This window comes from Podarcis cretensis, assembly GCF_951804945.1.
Source record: "Podarcis cretensis genome assembly, chromosome: 6".
In the NCBI taxonomy this organism is placed as follows: domain Eukaryota; kingdom Metazoa; phylum Chordata; class Lepidosauria; order Squamata; family Lacertidae; genus Podarcis; species Podarcis cretensis.
Window position 1 is genome coordinate 46031097 of NC_137175.1, and position 14574 is coordinate 46045670.

The window sequence follows — 14574 nt, forward strand, 5'->3', positions numbered from 1 at the left end:
CTGAATCTCCCCAGGCATCAAGATTGTGCTCCAGGATGATCCCATTTTGGAGCAATAGGTCAGTTTCCAGGATTATGGCAAAACCCTCAGTGGCGAAAACCCATTGCAGCAAACCTTTGTTGTAATTCTTAGTGGTGAAGTTTGGGTACAAAATCTCATACATAAATGAATAATGCCCCCTACCTCCAGCCTCTCTTGTGGTTTCCTTGACTGCTGCAAAATTAGCCTTTGCTAAACACTGATGAGCACAATCAGAACTAAATAAAAGGGAATGGCTTCAGAATTCATACATTACAGAGATAATGACATTAGTCAATCTGACAGTATATCAAACATAAGCTATTAATATCCAGCCATTACACGAAACAGGGAGATCAATTATATGCTATATTAGAGCACAACATTTGATACAAGAGAGTGCTGCAATTCAGATGCACCTATCACATCATAATTTGCTGAGATAAGCACAAGCCTTGTACCACATTCTCCTCCTTGCTCCTTCTCTTCATTTCCCCTACAGCAGACATGGTCAAACTTGGCCCTCCAGATGTTTTGGGACTACAGCTCCCATCATCCCTGACCACTGGTCCTGTTAGCTAGGGATGATGGGAGTTATAGTCCCAAAACATCTGGAGGGTCAAGTTTGGCCATGCCTGCGCCCACAGCATGATTCAACACTTCCTGAACGAATTAACCATAGTGTCCTGCTACACTTGAACTGGAAATTATGGTTACCAGGATTTGCACTTGCTAGGATTACAAACCATAGTTTGCAGCTGGTTTAAGATGCTGCCTTGTTCCGATCATGGTAACTATAGATTCCCATCCCTATGTAAAGGGAATCTATGGTTGACAGAAACTTCCTGGGTTAACCACAATACACCAAGATGTGAAGAGGGAAGGAGAAGTACAAATACCAATTGAGTGGGCACAAAGCTTGTGCACATCTCAGCTTAATAAAAAACCAGGCAACTGTTTTGAATTGTTGTGTTTATTATATAGCAAAGGAGGAAAAATTCAGCCTGACATTAGCAGTAATTAGGCATATCTAAATCCACTGAGTTTAATAGACGCAGTTCGCATGTAATAAATATAAATATGATATGCAATTAATAGTATTCAAATAAGGGAATCAATGGCAAGATTCTCAGCAAGAGGAATGCAGCTTTTGTCTTGTTAAACGTATTCCTTATGCCGCATATACTATTGGCAAGGTTCACTATGACTCTTTCTGCTCTGCTTGTAGAACCCTATAATTTACATTATATTCTTCCATCACAGAGTGATCTGGTATAGAGGATTCCACTTCCTTGCATGGAGCTGAACTGGATGGCCTTTGTGCCTCTTTCAGCACTACAATTCTGTGAATCTACAAAGCCAGCAGGAGACATAGTTAGTGGTGAGTGCAGATGACTGTGGCCTCTTCTAAGTGAATAATTTTTGGCTTCCTTCTACCGAGCATTGTTACTAAGATTGCTCACCTGGCTCCTTCCAAGCCTCAACAGTACAGTGACTAACTCTTGTTCTCAGGTCCTTCAGGAAATAACATGATTAATAACAACTATAAGCTCTGGCTTGGCTCAGGATGTGGTTCAGTTGGTAAATGGTCAGATTTGGGTCATGCCTGAATCTTGAATAAAGCTCTGTCAATGACAGCCTTTACAGCTTTTCCTCTACTGGTTGTAATCCAGGCATTGTTGGTGGAGTGTTCAACGCTTTAGGTCTTAAGGCCCAGAGAATAGTCAAAAGGTACATGATCTGGTGCTGAAGTTAAACAGGTCTGGACTTGCCCGATAGGATGCTGCAGAGGAATAACAAGTTCAGAACTCTTCATAAATATGTGAAATAAAGAAAGGGAGACTATTTCAAAACATGCATCTTCTTAGGTCATGTAATATTCCATTACAGTGGCAGCTCGGGTTAAGTACTTAATTCGTTCCGGAGGTCCGTACCTAACCTGAACCTGTTCTTAACCTGAAGCAACACTTTAGCTAATGGGGCCTCCTCCTGCTGCTGCGCCGCCAAAGCACGATTTCTGTTCTCATCCTGAAGCAAAGTTCTTAACCTGAAGCACTATTTCTGGGTTAGTGGAGTCTGTAACCTGAAGCGTATGTAACCTGAAGCGTATGTAACCCGAGGTACCACTGTATATTTCATCTCAGTTCTGACTGAATTCTGTTTGCAGTGTTTCACCTGTGATTACTGTTACACTTGCAATTCGTATTTGGTGCTGCAGGAAACAGGACATCTGGACAGGACACCACAGTTTTATGTTTCTCAAAAAGTATGAGAGTGTGTGAAAAAAGCCAGATCCTAAATAATTACTTAACAACAACAAAAACAGACACCTGAATCTGCAGGACAGGGGAGAGGAACCTGTGAAGCTCCAAAAGTTGTTGGGCTGCAACTTCTATCACCTTTCACCATTGGCTATGCTGGCTGGGAGCTCACAGAAGTTGGATTCCAACAACATCTGGAAGGTGAAAGGTCCATCCGTCCGTCCCCCTGTGCTAAAAGGGAATGGGGAAGAATTTACCCCTGTCCTCCTCATTTCCCCCTGATCTGTTGCCATCATAAGCCAGACATAATAACTTTGGCTATATTCCCAGCCAAAGTTATTATTTCTGGCTTTACCTATGTGTGTGCATCATGAGATTCCAAACTACACAGTGTGTATTTTAACCAAAAATAAAATCATTTTACCCAATAGAAGACAACTAAAAGGAGTCTGCCAGTCTCCAGCTGGCACCAGGTCTTAGGAAATGCAAAGACAAACTTAAACCCTTCCTCATCCTCTCCCAAGTCCAGTTTATCCAACAGTTATGTTGCATCTGGCTTTCTGAAATTGGCTATGTATATGAGCTCATTCTTAGCTACCAAACTGCTCACATTTAGCAAAATGTGAAATTTCACAAGGTGCTCTGTTTTGATCTATAAACTCAGATTTTATAAAGCTTATTTCATTGAGTTGCAGGAAAACTGATTCGGATAGTTTTTGTTCTACCTCCCATCTTTGACTCTTGAAAATATTGGTTTAGTAGCCACTGGAAAACCTCAGAGAAGATGAAACTAATCTGAGGAAAAGCAGAAGTGAGAGATCAATTTCAATGGGTGGAAAAGAGATCAGCCTGAAATACACTGGTAGGGAAGAACGTGCAAGTTTTCTCACCATAATCCTCAAAGAGCAGTACAACTTACATTCTAAAACCAATGCAACAATTGCCCAGATTTACCTAAACAGCTGATCTTGTGTTTGGGGATGTGTTCCAACCCATGGTCTATTTATTCAGGAAGCACTTGTGTAGGGGCTGGGTTTCATTGCTTGTTGTATAAAGAAAAGCAGCCCCAAATATTATAATGGCCTCTTTTGTTCACTTCTGTAGGGTTACCATCTCTGGCAGAGTTCCTAAAATTTAAAAAGCTGCATAGCGAACAGAAAATCAACAGGTGAGCCACAGGGAAGATGTTCCCAGGAAATCTTCACAGGTTGAATTTCTATTGTTTGGCAGGATTTTGATTGCTTGCTTGCTTGATTGATTGATAAGCTTACTTAAAGACCTCCCCTTCATATAAAATATTGAGGCAGTGTACAACAAAATATGCAGGCACAATAAACATAAAATACAATACAAAATTAAAAAATTATAATAAAACTGACTAGTTCATCTTGAAAAAGTTTAAACAACTGGATTGTTGACTGGAGCTGGTTATAGGGAACATATGGCTTCCTTGCTAGAACAGCTCCACTGCCCATCCATCTGTTTCTGGGCACAAGTGCTGGGTTTCACCTATAAAGCCCTACATCAAGGGTCCTCAAACTTTTAAAACGGGGGGCCAGTTCACTGTCCCTCAGACACTGTTGGGGGCCGGACTATACAGTCATACCTCAGGATGAATACGCTTCAGCTTAAATATTTTCGGGTTGCGCTCCGCAGCGACCCGAAAGTAACGGACGCGTTACTTCCGGGTTTCGCTGCTCGTGCTTGGGCAGACGCTCAAAATGACATTATGCACATGTGCAGAAGCAGCAAAACAAGACCCGCACACACACAGACGCGTCTTACGTTCGCTTCAGGATGCGAACGGGGCTCTGGAATGGATCCCATTCGCATCCAGAGGTACCACTTTAGTTTGAAAAAAATATGAACGAATTCCTATGCACACTGCTCATATATTTTATATCATGAACATCATTGCTGTAGGGATGGACTGAACAGGAAGAAATTGTATTTTCAAGGGAGGGATAGCTACATGGACATAGCCAGGATTTATGGAAGGGAGGGGAGGCTTCATGTTGGGGAGGCAGGATTAATATTTTTATTGATTTACTTGATTTAGGAGGAGGGGGGCAGCTGCCTACAGATAGCTAAATTAAAGATGGATAAACATGATTCTCTCTCCCTCTCTCTCACTCACACACACACCCAAAGTGGATAAGCTGCTGTGATGCTCAGCCTCACGTACATGTCAGCAGTCAGAGCACTTACTTCCTCGCTGGTGCTGGGAGGGAATCTGCTGCCACCGCCACACTCTCTCACCCGCAGGGCGGGATGGCGCTCCTTGCTCCCGGAGTTGACCACGGCAGGGTCGGCAGAGGTAGTGGCTTCCCACGGGCAGCTGAACGCGAGCGGGTGCAGCCCCAGGCTGGGGTAGGTCGTTGCCACTGCGCAGGCAGCTTGCTTTGGCTCCCGCGCCTTTGCCATACCCGTGATTGGAGCCAGGTCATTGGAGACCCCTGGGGCTGCCTTTGCACAATTAACAGTCCTGAGCTCTCCCGCCACCTCTGCTGCTTCCGGCTTCACAACTTCTCCCATGTTGCTGATACTGCTTGCAATAAGGCTTAAGGTCACGCTCATGCACGGGACACCATACTTCCTTTCACCTTAGACAGCGGCGGGTTCTGCAATTGCCATGTGGGCTGGGTTCAGGACCCTGGCAGGCCAGATCTGGCCTGCGTACCGTAGTTTGAGGACCCCTGCCCTATATGGCTTAAGTCCAAGCTATCTGAAAGACCGTATTCTCTCATGCAAACGTGCCCAGGTTTGGAGATTTGGGGGAGGGAAGTGTGTTTCAGTCCCACCGGGCACACTTGGTGGGAACACAGGAGAGGGCCTTCTTGGTGGCTGCTCCCAGACTTTGGAACTCCCTGCCTAGAGAAGCTGGAGTGGCTTCCTCCTTGTTGTCCTTCCGCTGGCAGATGAAGAGTTTCGTGTTCCAACAGGCTTTTAGGAATTGACTGCTTTTAATTAAGGGGCTGGTGCTGTACTATTTTTGTTGTAATCGTTGATATGTTTTTAAACAGATTTTATATAAGTATATAGTTTCAATTCTCAATGCTTAACTGCATTTTAATAATTGCTTTTTCTATGTTTTTAGAGGTACTTGTTTTAATCTGTAATTTTGCCTTGAGTCCGTCAGGGAAAAAGGCAGGGTATAGCTAAATATATACTAATAATAATATTAACATTGGCATAAAATGGTCTTCAAGAGATGTCTGGAAAATCAGTTGCAAAGATGCCTGCCAATACTCTTCTGGAAGAGTATTCCACAGCTTGGGACCAGAGATACTAAAGGCCGGACTTCTCATTGAAGCCAAATGAGTTTCTGAATCATGGGGGACAATTAAAGGTGCCCCTTGAGAAGATCTCACTGCTCAAGCTGGGATATAAGGGCTCAGGCAGGGCCAGCATGAGGTGGGGCGAAGCAGCCACCTTGGATGACAGAAGTTGAAGAAGTGTCATCCCCACAGGCACTCATCAGTGGAGAAGCAGTGCCAGCAGCAGTGCCAATTTCTGGCAAGGTCTTGTGAGATCTCATTAGAATATTGCGAGATCTCGCTGGAAGCCACCACGGCTTTGTGGGCACTGACACACTTTCACCACAGATTCCCTTACCTGGATAGTGCAGCAGCACATTCTCATTTTGCCTCAGGCAGCAAAACGGGTTGTGCTGCCCCTAGGCTCAGGTGGTCCTTAAGGCACCTTGGACCCAACTTGTTCAGAGATTTGTACATTAATAGAGAAACTTTGAACCTAGCCCAGTAGCATATGAGCAGCCAATGCAGTTTTTTTAAGCAGAGATGTCACATGCCCTCATCAGCAGTCCAGCCACTGCAATCCACACTAACTGGAGTTTCCAGACCGGGCTCAAGGGCAGCCCCCACATCCAATGCATTGCAGTAATCCAGTCTCAAGGTTCCCAACACGTGGACTAAAGCAGTCTGGCTATCCTGCTCCAAATATAGCTACAGCTGGCATACCAGAACAGAACAAAGCAAAACAGGCAATTGGCCTATCATCCAGACTTGGCGGCCACCTACTTTCCTTCACTGGAGATTTTCAAGCAGAGGTTGAATGGTCATCTGCCATGGATGCTTTAGTTGAGATTACTACATTGCTGGGTGTTGGACTAGATGACCCTCATGGTCCCTTCCAAATCTACACTTCTGTTATTCTACCCAAAAAGCATCTGTCCTCCCAAAATTCAAATTCAGTTTATTGACCCTCATACAGTCCACCACCGCATTCCGGCACCCATCTAGCACCAATTATACTGCTAATACAGGCTTCCCAGATTCAGACGATATGGAGCCACATGTTTTCAGCATACTAACAACATCATGGTCCAAAAATCCTAATGGCAACAGCTCCATGTAGATGTTAAAGAGCATTGGGGACAAAATAGTGCCCTGTGGAACGTAGCACAAGTGCCAGGGAACCAAAGTGCACTCCCCCAAGGCTACTTCCTGGACACGACCATGCAGGTGGGAAATAGACCTACTCCAATACAGTGTTTCTGATACCCATCCTTAATGCTGGTCCAGGAGGAAACCAAGGTCCATGATACTGAAAGCTACTGAGAGACTAGGTTTCACTCTCCCTGACCCTCTCTCTGAATAAAGGTCCTCCACCAGAGCAACAGAGGTGGATTCATTCCTAAAAACAATCCAGAACCCAGACTGGAGTGGATCTAGGTAATCAGTGTCACCTGGAAACACCTGCAGTTGTTCTATCACAACCCTCTCCACCACCAGGGTCTCGATACATTGGGAAGTCCATCCAGAGCCATCAGAAGAAACCCATCGGAGCGCATCAGTGTCTGGGGGTGGACCATTAGAATTGGTCCCTCACCCCTGCAGGCAGGAATAGTCACTGCAAGAACAAACTTCACTAGATGTTAAAAGGCAAGCCTATTGTCCAACACGAGGAACCCAGAGCACAGTTCAAGGTTTGACTTTTTGCACTAGGAAGAGCTGCAAAAATAGCTTCCGTAAACTGCTGTATGCTATGAAAAAGGTCACATATCAAGCAGGAGAAACCCCTACATGTAATAATGCACTCCCCCCCCACTATTATTCTCATATTTCCAGTATGTTTTACTAGGAAGCTTAAATTTGCATCAGCAAGGCAGTACATACATATGTGCTATATAAACATTTACACAATGTATTCATATTTGTTATTTTACATTAACCACAGCCCAGGGTAACCACCACATCCCTGGGTCATCAATCAAGAATTACAATCTGACCCAAACCACAGGAGACATGAAAAGATTTACAACAGGGAGAGGAAAACTGAATCCAACTTTTTGTTGAGAGCCTCACTTCCTTGTCTTGTGGTAAAGGAGCATTGTGCTATTGTAATTTGGCCTGATAACATGACTAGATTGCTAAACTGGCATGGGGTGACGCTTGGCATTGCCAAGTTTCCTTATTTCACCACATATACGAAAGCCAAAACTAATCACCGAATGAAAATCTCAGCTTCTTTAAATCAAGGAAGGCTGTTTTCACAAGTGATGCTGAAGTAGGGATTTATTTTAGTTTCCTTTATTGCATTTCCTGGATCAGTACTTAGGTTGTAAAACTATACGGGCTAAAACGTGCAATTATCAACACTCAAAACTGATGTGTTCTAGACTTGACCTGAAATCCTAAGAGCCCTGAGAAGGCACACATAATCTTCCCCTGAATGCTATCTCTGAGACCTGAGATAAGCCAGACTTTAATGAGCTTGTTCATCCTTACACTGAGGTGTTGGAAGTACAACAGCAGAGAGGGTTAATGTGCAACTGAAAAGTTAATTTTGTTAGTGTTGATGTCAGCTAGCCAAGAGGAGGATGGATGGTGTTGTTTTTAACAACCAGGTAGAGTGGTATGATGTTTGCTGAGGTAGCATCATGAGCTGTGTAGTTCTATTGGCTGTGGAGTGGCAACAGTTTTCTCAGTGCAAAATGGAGACTGAGAATCCTATCCTTAAATAATGCAAATAGCTGTTAATTACAGATGGAGGTGTTCTGCTTCTTTCTCAACAGGGCTATCTGGTGGTCCAATTGCAGTGTGTGTTCACAATGAGTGAACAGAGGCATTTGCATACATCCAGAGCTCTTACTCCTCCCAGACAGTGAGAGCAAGTCTGTCTCCTATTAATGAGGATGGATGGATGGCTTATGCCACTGTTTGCTCCCTCTGTTGTGCTTGTCAATGCCTCATGCTTCGCACCCTCACTTGTAGAATGAAGCTAAAGGAGTCAAGTAGGGAAGGGGAAAGATTGGGGCACCAACAAGACTGGGCACCTGGGTAACATACCTGGGGGGAGGGGGATACCAAAAACCACATTAGGATAATGATTTTATGAAGGCCAACTAAAATGTTACAAGTTGTAGGAAGATTATGGTAGAACTGAAAAAAACTGCACTTAAATCCCAGCGACTTAAAATTAGATGTGACAGGCCTGTTTCTTTAAACCTGGGTTTGTCCCAAGCAAATGCCCTCTTGTGGGCATCCATGGGACATGCAGATCGCCGATCACAGCAGTAGACTGGTGATCCTGCCCGAGTATACAGACTTTTGGGTTATGTTTTTTGGGAAACAGAACTTACCAACGCTCAAACAGACCCAAAGACTGTTCTTCTTTCCATTTAATCAGCAGGTGCCCAGGGAGTCACCCAGAAGTACCTCATAACTTACCTCATGATGGCAACACACCTTGCAATTGATCGACAATGGAGAACTCTAAACACTGATTTGTCTGAAATGTGGTTTATACACATATGGGACTTGATATTAATGGAAAAGCTAGCTAAGAAAGTTCGAATCCAAAGAAACAATACAAAGTTTTATAAAACTTGGTTTAGCTTTACTTCCTATGAAACTACAAAAGAACTTGGATACAGACCACCAGAAACTCACAGGGACATATGGAAATACACTTTTATTTGAAGTAGAACTAATTGTATGTATCTGAATAATTGTGTGTGCTCGGGAGAGTGGGGTCCTTTCTTAAACTACAAACTTAGAAACACCACCACACAGCAGATTTCTTTGCATGACTGGCACAGTGTAGTGCTGTGTTTAGCACAGAGATGTACATAGGACCCAGAATGTGCAGTGTGCTCACTACGGAATAAGAGAGCCACGTGTGTATGAGCACAGCCATGTGCATATCAAAAGTTTTGTAAGCCACATTGGAAATGTTTTTGCATCAAAGGGTGGGGTCTGTATTATTAATTCACCCCACTACCAACCAAGTTTTCAGAGTGAGCAAGATGGTAGTTGAGGGAAACTCAGCCCCCAGTCAGAAAAGACAAAGAGGGTAGCACCAGAAGGTGCTGAAGGAAATGGTACAAGTCATTTATTAGTTTTCCATTGTTAGGCCTAATGTATTGCAAAGCACAAATTCCTCATTCATGAGAGAACAGATAGCCATGACCTCTGACAAAGCAGTCCTAGTCCTTATTCCATTAGTGCAAGGATTTACCCTTGTGCAATGGGACTTGCCACCCTTCACCACCTCCACCCATACCCTCCCCAAATCTGCTTTGGAGGGTTGGGAGAAACCACAGAACAGATTCAGAAGTGCGGGAAAGGGAGAGGCGGGGAGCTCAGTTCTGCACAGGTAAATCACTGCACTAATAGAATGAGAGACTTAACACTACTTGGGATCTAAGCCTGTAGTCCAAAACTACATGTTACATTAAACATCATTTGGCAATGTCCGCTTGTATCTGCTTTGCAGGAGACCCAATTATGCTTTCCAGATTTATGGATCTGGGATACTGGCAACTCATAGTAAAATAATAAGACTTCTCTCTTCCTCTGAAACATTCTGGTGTAAGAAGCTTGCTTCTATTCAAATCTACATATACATGCAACCAATGCACACAGAGATATACCCGACACACCTGCAATGACATCATTTTTCACATTTAAAATGTGTGCAAATAAAACGGATGAGGGGGGGAAATGGCAACAGCCCTCAAGAAAGTAAATTCTACTTTGAGTCATATTTTCTAACTCCTGGGAATAAAACCCAGCCTTCCAAACAAGACCATACAGAAAACTCTGTGACCACATTTTCCTAAATGAGACTAGGGGTTCATAGAGAGCGTGCCACAAAATGGGAGCGGCTCCAGACCCTTGGAGATATTAGGCCAGTTACCCACGAGTGAGGCTGTGGTTGAGGGTTCATAAGTTAAATACTAAATGCTCACAGCAGGATATGCAGCACCCCCTAACCCTTTCCTTCCGCTTCAAAGCGGTTGCTGCTGCCCACATGTAGCCACAGGCTCCATTTTCTGGCCCAAATCAGATTTAGGGCTTCTGCAGACTTTGGCAAAGGCCTTGGCATAAACAATAGCAACTTGTCCCCCAGCAAATCACCGCTGGTGCTGAGTAATTCTAGGTGCAGGTACCAGAGCCCTGGGCAACAGCAAGCCTGATCTCACTGCAGGGGCTTGCCAAGATGCATTTAAATTGCTTCACATTCAAAGGGCAATTCAGCAAAGACAGAAGTCCTGGAATCGGCTGGCCTTAATAATTTGGCATTGCATCCGTCTGCAAAGGAATATTTAACTTTGGGTAACCTTTTCCTTCTCTTTTGAAGGGCCATAGAGGGCAGTAAGCATAACTGCTGTGCCATTCTGACCAAGGAGGGCTGTAGTTTAGGGCTAGAGTATCTGTCTTGCAGCAGAAGGTTTTGGGTTTAATCCCCAACATAGGGCTAGAGATGTCCCATGTGTGAAACCGTAACGCCAGTCAGCTTTAAAAATACTGAGGTAGATGACTCAGTATCAGGCTGCTTCCAATATGACTATGTTTCTATATTCTAGGGACTTCTAGGGACATTGGCTAAGGGAAACGTTAAGGGAAACGTTATAAAAGTCATGAGCATCTATTCCCCCCAAAAGCTAAGTTTATGTGTTAACAACTGGATTTCACAGGCTCTTCTGATTTGTTGGCAACTTCCAAGGCTTGCAACTGCAAAGCTAGTAGGATATTGCAATCCATGGCAAACTACCAGACCCTCAGACATCCAAATAGCTTAGCTGCTCTTCAGAGAAAAACTGCTCTCCCTGTTCTTCAGAGGCTGGTGTCTGAAGAGCAGAGAAACTGGTTCTCCTCCCCTTCTCCCCTCCACTGGGCTGAGAGAAGGAGAACCACTCCTCCAACATCAATATTGCGATGGGGCAGAAAGCCCTCTGGCCACCTTGCAAAGGGGCCTTTCCTCTCTCTGGCATACTACAGCTGCATCACGGGATGTTTTACACAAAAACACAAACACAAAAACCACAAAAATACATCAAAAAACCAAAACACTAACACTCCCAGCCCCCCAGAAAAGTTTTAAAGTTCATAGATTTATTCAATTACCCAGAGGCCTGGGAGAAGAGGAATGCTTTTGCCTGGTGCCTAAGTACCATATTTTTCGCACCATAGGGCGCACCAGACCATAGGGCGCACCTAGTTTTTAGATGGGGAAATCAATTTTAAAAAATCTTTTCCCCCCCCCCAGCCCCAAAGAGCAGCGTACAGGCTGCGCACAACCTCTCCCTGTCGGAGGGGTTGCGCGCGGCTATGGAACAAGCCAAGGCAGCGAACGGGATGGATCCCGCTGGCTGCTTTGGCTTCCTCTTTAGCCCCGCGCAATGTCTCCCTGCCAGGAGAGGCTGCGTGGAGCTAAAGAAGCCATAGCCCCGTGCAGCCTCTCCCTGCCGGAGGGGTTGCGTACAGCTATGGAACAAGCCAAGGCAGCGAGCAGGATGGATCCCGCTGGCTGCTTTGGCTTCCTCTTTAGCCCCGCGCAATCCATCCCTGCCGGGAGAGGCTGCATGGAGCTAAAGAAGCCATAGCCCCGTGCAGCCTCTCCCTGCCGAAGCCTGCATTCGCTCCATAGGACGCACACACATTTCCCCTCAGTTTTTGGAGGGGAAAAACTGCGTCCAATGGAGCGAAAAGTACGGTATATGAAACCAAGGCACCAGGCAAGCCTCTCTGGGGAGAGTATTCCACAAGTGGGGAGGCACTGCAGAAAAGGCCCATTCCTCCCGACCTTTTGCAGAGGAGGCACACAAAGAAGGGCCCCAGGTGATGATCACAAGGTCTGGGTCAGTTCATATAGGCAGAGGCAGTCCTTGTGGTATGTCTTATTATTATTTCATCAGGATGCTACAAGGTTTGTGCTTATCTTGACTGAACACCAAACTTCAACAGTTATCTCCGCTGTGTCAAAGGTAGGGTGGCTCTAGGTTTTGTCTTAGTGTACTGAGTCATAGTAGTACTGCAGTAAAAATACTTTCTCAGTGGCATTTGTACCTTGGGTCACTGAGTACTTAAAATGCAATGTTTTTGATGATGATAGAAACCTAGAACTACATTTGACACACATACACACCCCAAAAAAATCAATGGAGTGTTCATTTGTGGAATGAGTTACCTAAGTGGAAGAAATGTTCTTTTCCCCACTTGATCCTTCCTACCTTGGCTGCCTTTGGAAAACCAAACTTAGGACAGAGACTCTCTGGAACTCTGTGTACTTTAAACATACAGCCATCCCAATATGAATAAAACTAGGAGTCTAAAAACTAGGAAAACAAGTGTAACACCAAGCAAATAAAATTACAGCACACCAGTCCTGGACTATATACTTGTATGGCTGTGAAGTTCTCTTAAAAAAAGAAGAAGAATGGGGCACTTTATTTAGGACATTTAACACATCAACAGGGTTGTTGTTAGCCAGGGAGTGTGCAACAGCACCCTGGTGAGATGGACCATCTCTGTAACTGGAGAAATTCTATGGGTTTTTTTAAAAAAAAATAGACGTCAAAGGTTCCTTCCCTGTAGCCATGCACACGAGCTGCAATCACATGTTAAGCTTTTTACGCTAAGAGATTCCTCAAACAGCAGCAGTAATTTCAATTGGGCCACAGCAAGTCTGGAGAGAGATTAATTTGACTTGGCACATCATTGAAATCATTGCAATTATATGTGGCGCCACCACACATGACTAGCTTATCTATGACAGTCCTATCTTTGTGACTATGGTTTAAGTGGCCACTATACCGATGGCTGCATATATTGCTCAATTTGCAATTGTTCATAATCTGATCTTTACCTATGTATGTACTGCAGTGTCATAGCTACAGGGCAGGGGGAGGGTTTAAGTTGGGTTCTTTGCCTCGGGTGAACCCTCCAGAGGGGCGCCATTGAGGTTTTTAGCCGGTGTGTGCGTGCGCAAATGTGCATTTGGGAGTGCCAAACTCGGTCTTTGATCTGGGTGAAATAAAGCCTAGTTCTGCCCCTGTGTACTGCCAATTGAAACAGGCCTTCTCACATGTGATATGAGCTCAGTGGATGCCCTTGTAAAGCACACTGGAAGCTCATACAAGGAAGTTTCAACAAACAGTTTTTAAAATTTTTATTTGGTGGCTCCCACTGCACTTTTCTTTTCTGTTGCATGTGATTACACTGCTGTTCTTACCTTCGGGAAGAATTCTGAACTTATTATTCAACCAGCGCTCTACACCCACAGCCCTTGCCCTGAAGATCCTGTTCCCTTCTGTGAGGTAACGATTTCTTAGGAGGTGGTTGTGTGACTAAAATTATTGGGCTGCAGTAGCTATGCTGCTACTGCTACTAAGGGCTCAAACTCGTAGTGCTAAAAATGTGCATTAATTGAATGGATCCAACAACAATTTGGCACAAGCTAAAGCAGTTAAGTGATTTGTCAGCTAAGCAGTCACAAAATGAATATGGGTTGAGAGCAGCAGGTTCAGCAATATGCTGAAGCAATCACACAACCGCTTCTGCAAGTGCTGAATACTCCATGGATCGGATCCACTCAATCCATACTCACAACATACCAACTTGAGGCAGATCCACACCACACTTTTAAAGCACTTTCGAAGTGCATTACTTCCCCCAAACAATCTTGGGGGCTGTAGTTTGTTACAGTACTGGAACCTGTAGTTCCCGGGGGGGCGGACTACACTTCCCAGGATTCTTTGGGGGGAAGTCATGTGTTTTATAAGTGTGTTGGATGTGCTTTGAATGTATGGTTTGGATCTGCCCCAAGTTGCGTCAATTGGCCCTCTGCTTTCCAGTGCTGACAGCACTGTATCTCAGGTAACACAACCTTCTTCAATCCCTCACAGGTACGGTAACTTTCTGGGGATGCATGTCGCTGGTAGGTAGGGGCAGAGGCAAAAGTGGGTGGAGCTAGGCAAAAGCACTCAAGGAGAACACAGAACAGAATCAGCAATGGATGCAGCCCAGGGAGAGTCCCCAAGGGCCAG

The 14574-nt window shown here is 44.6% G+C and overlaps 1 protein-coding gene across 5 annotated transcripts in view; it reads right to left on the reverse strand.

Moving 5' to 3' along the window:
* The window catches only part of SCUBE3 (signal peptide, CUB domain and EGF like domain containing 3), a 109166-nt gene that overhangs the window by 84124 nt on the left and 10468 nt on the right, over nucleotides 1–14574 (reverse strand). The window lies entirely within an intron of this gene.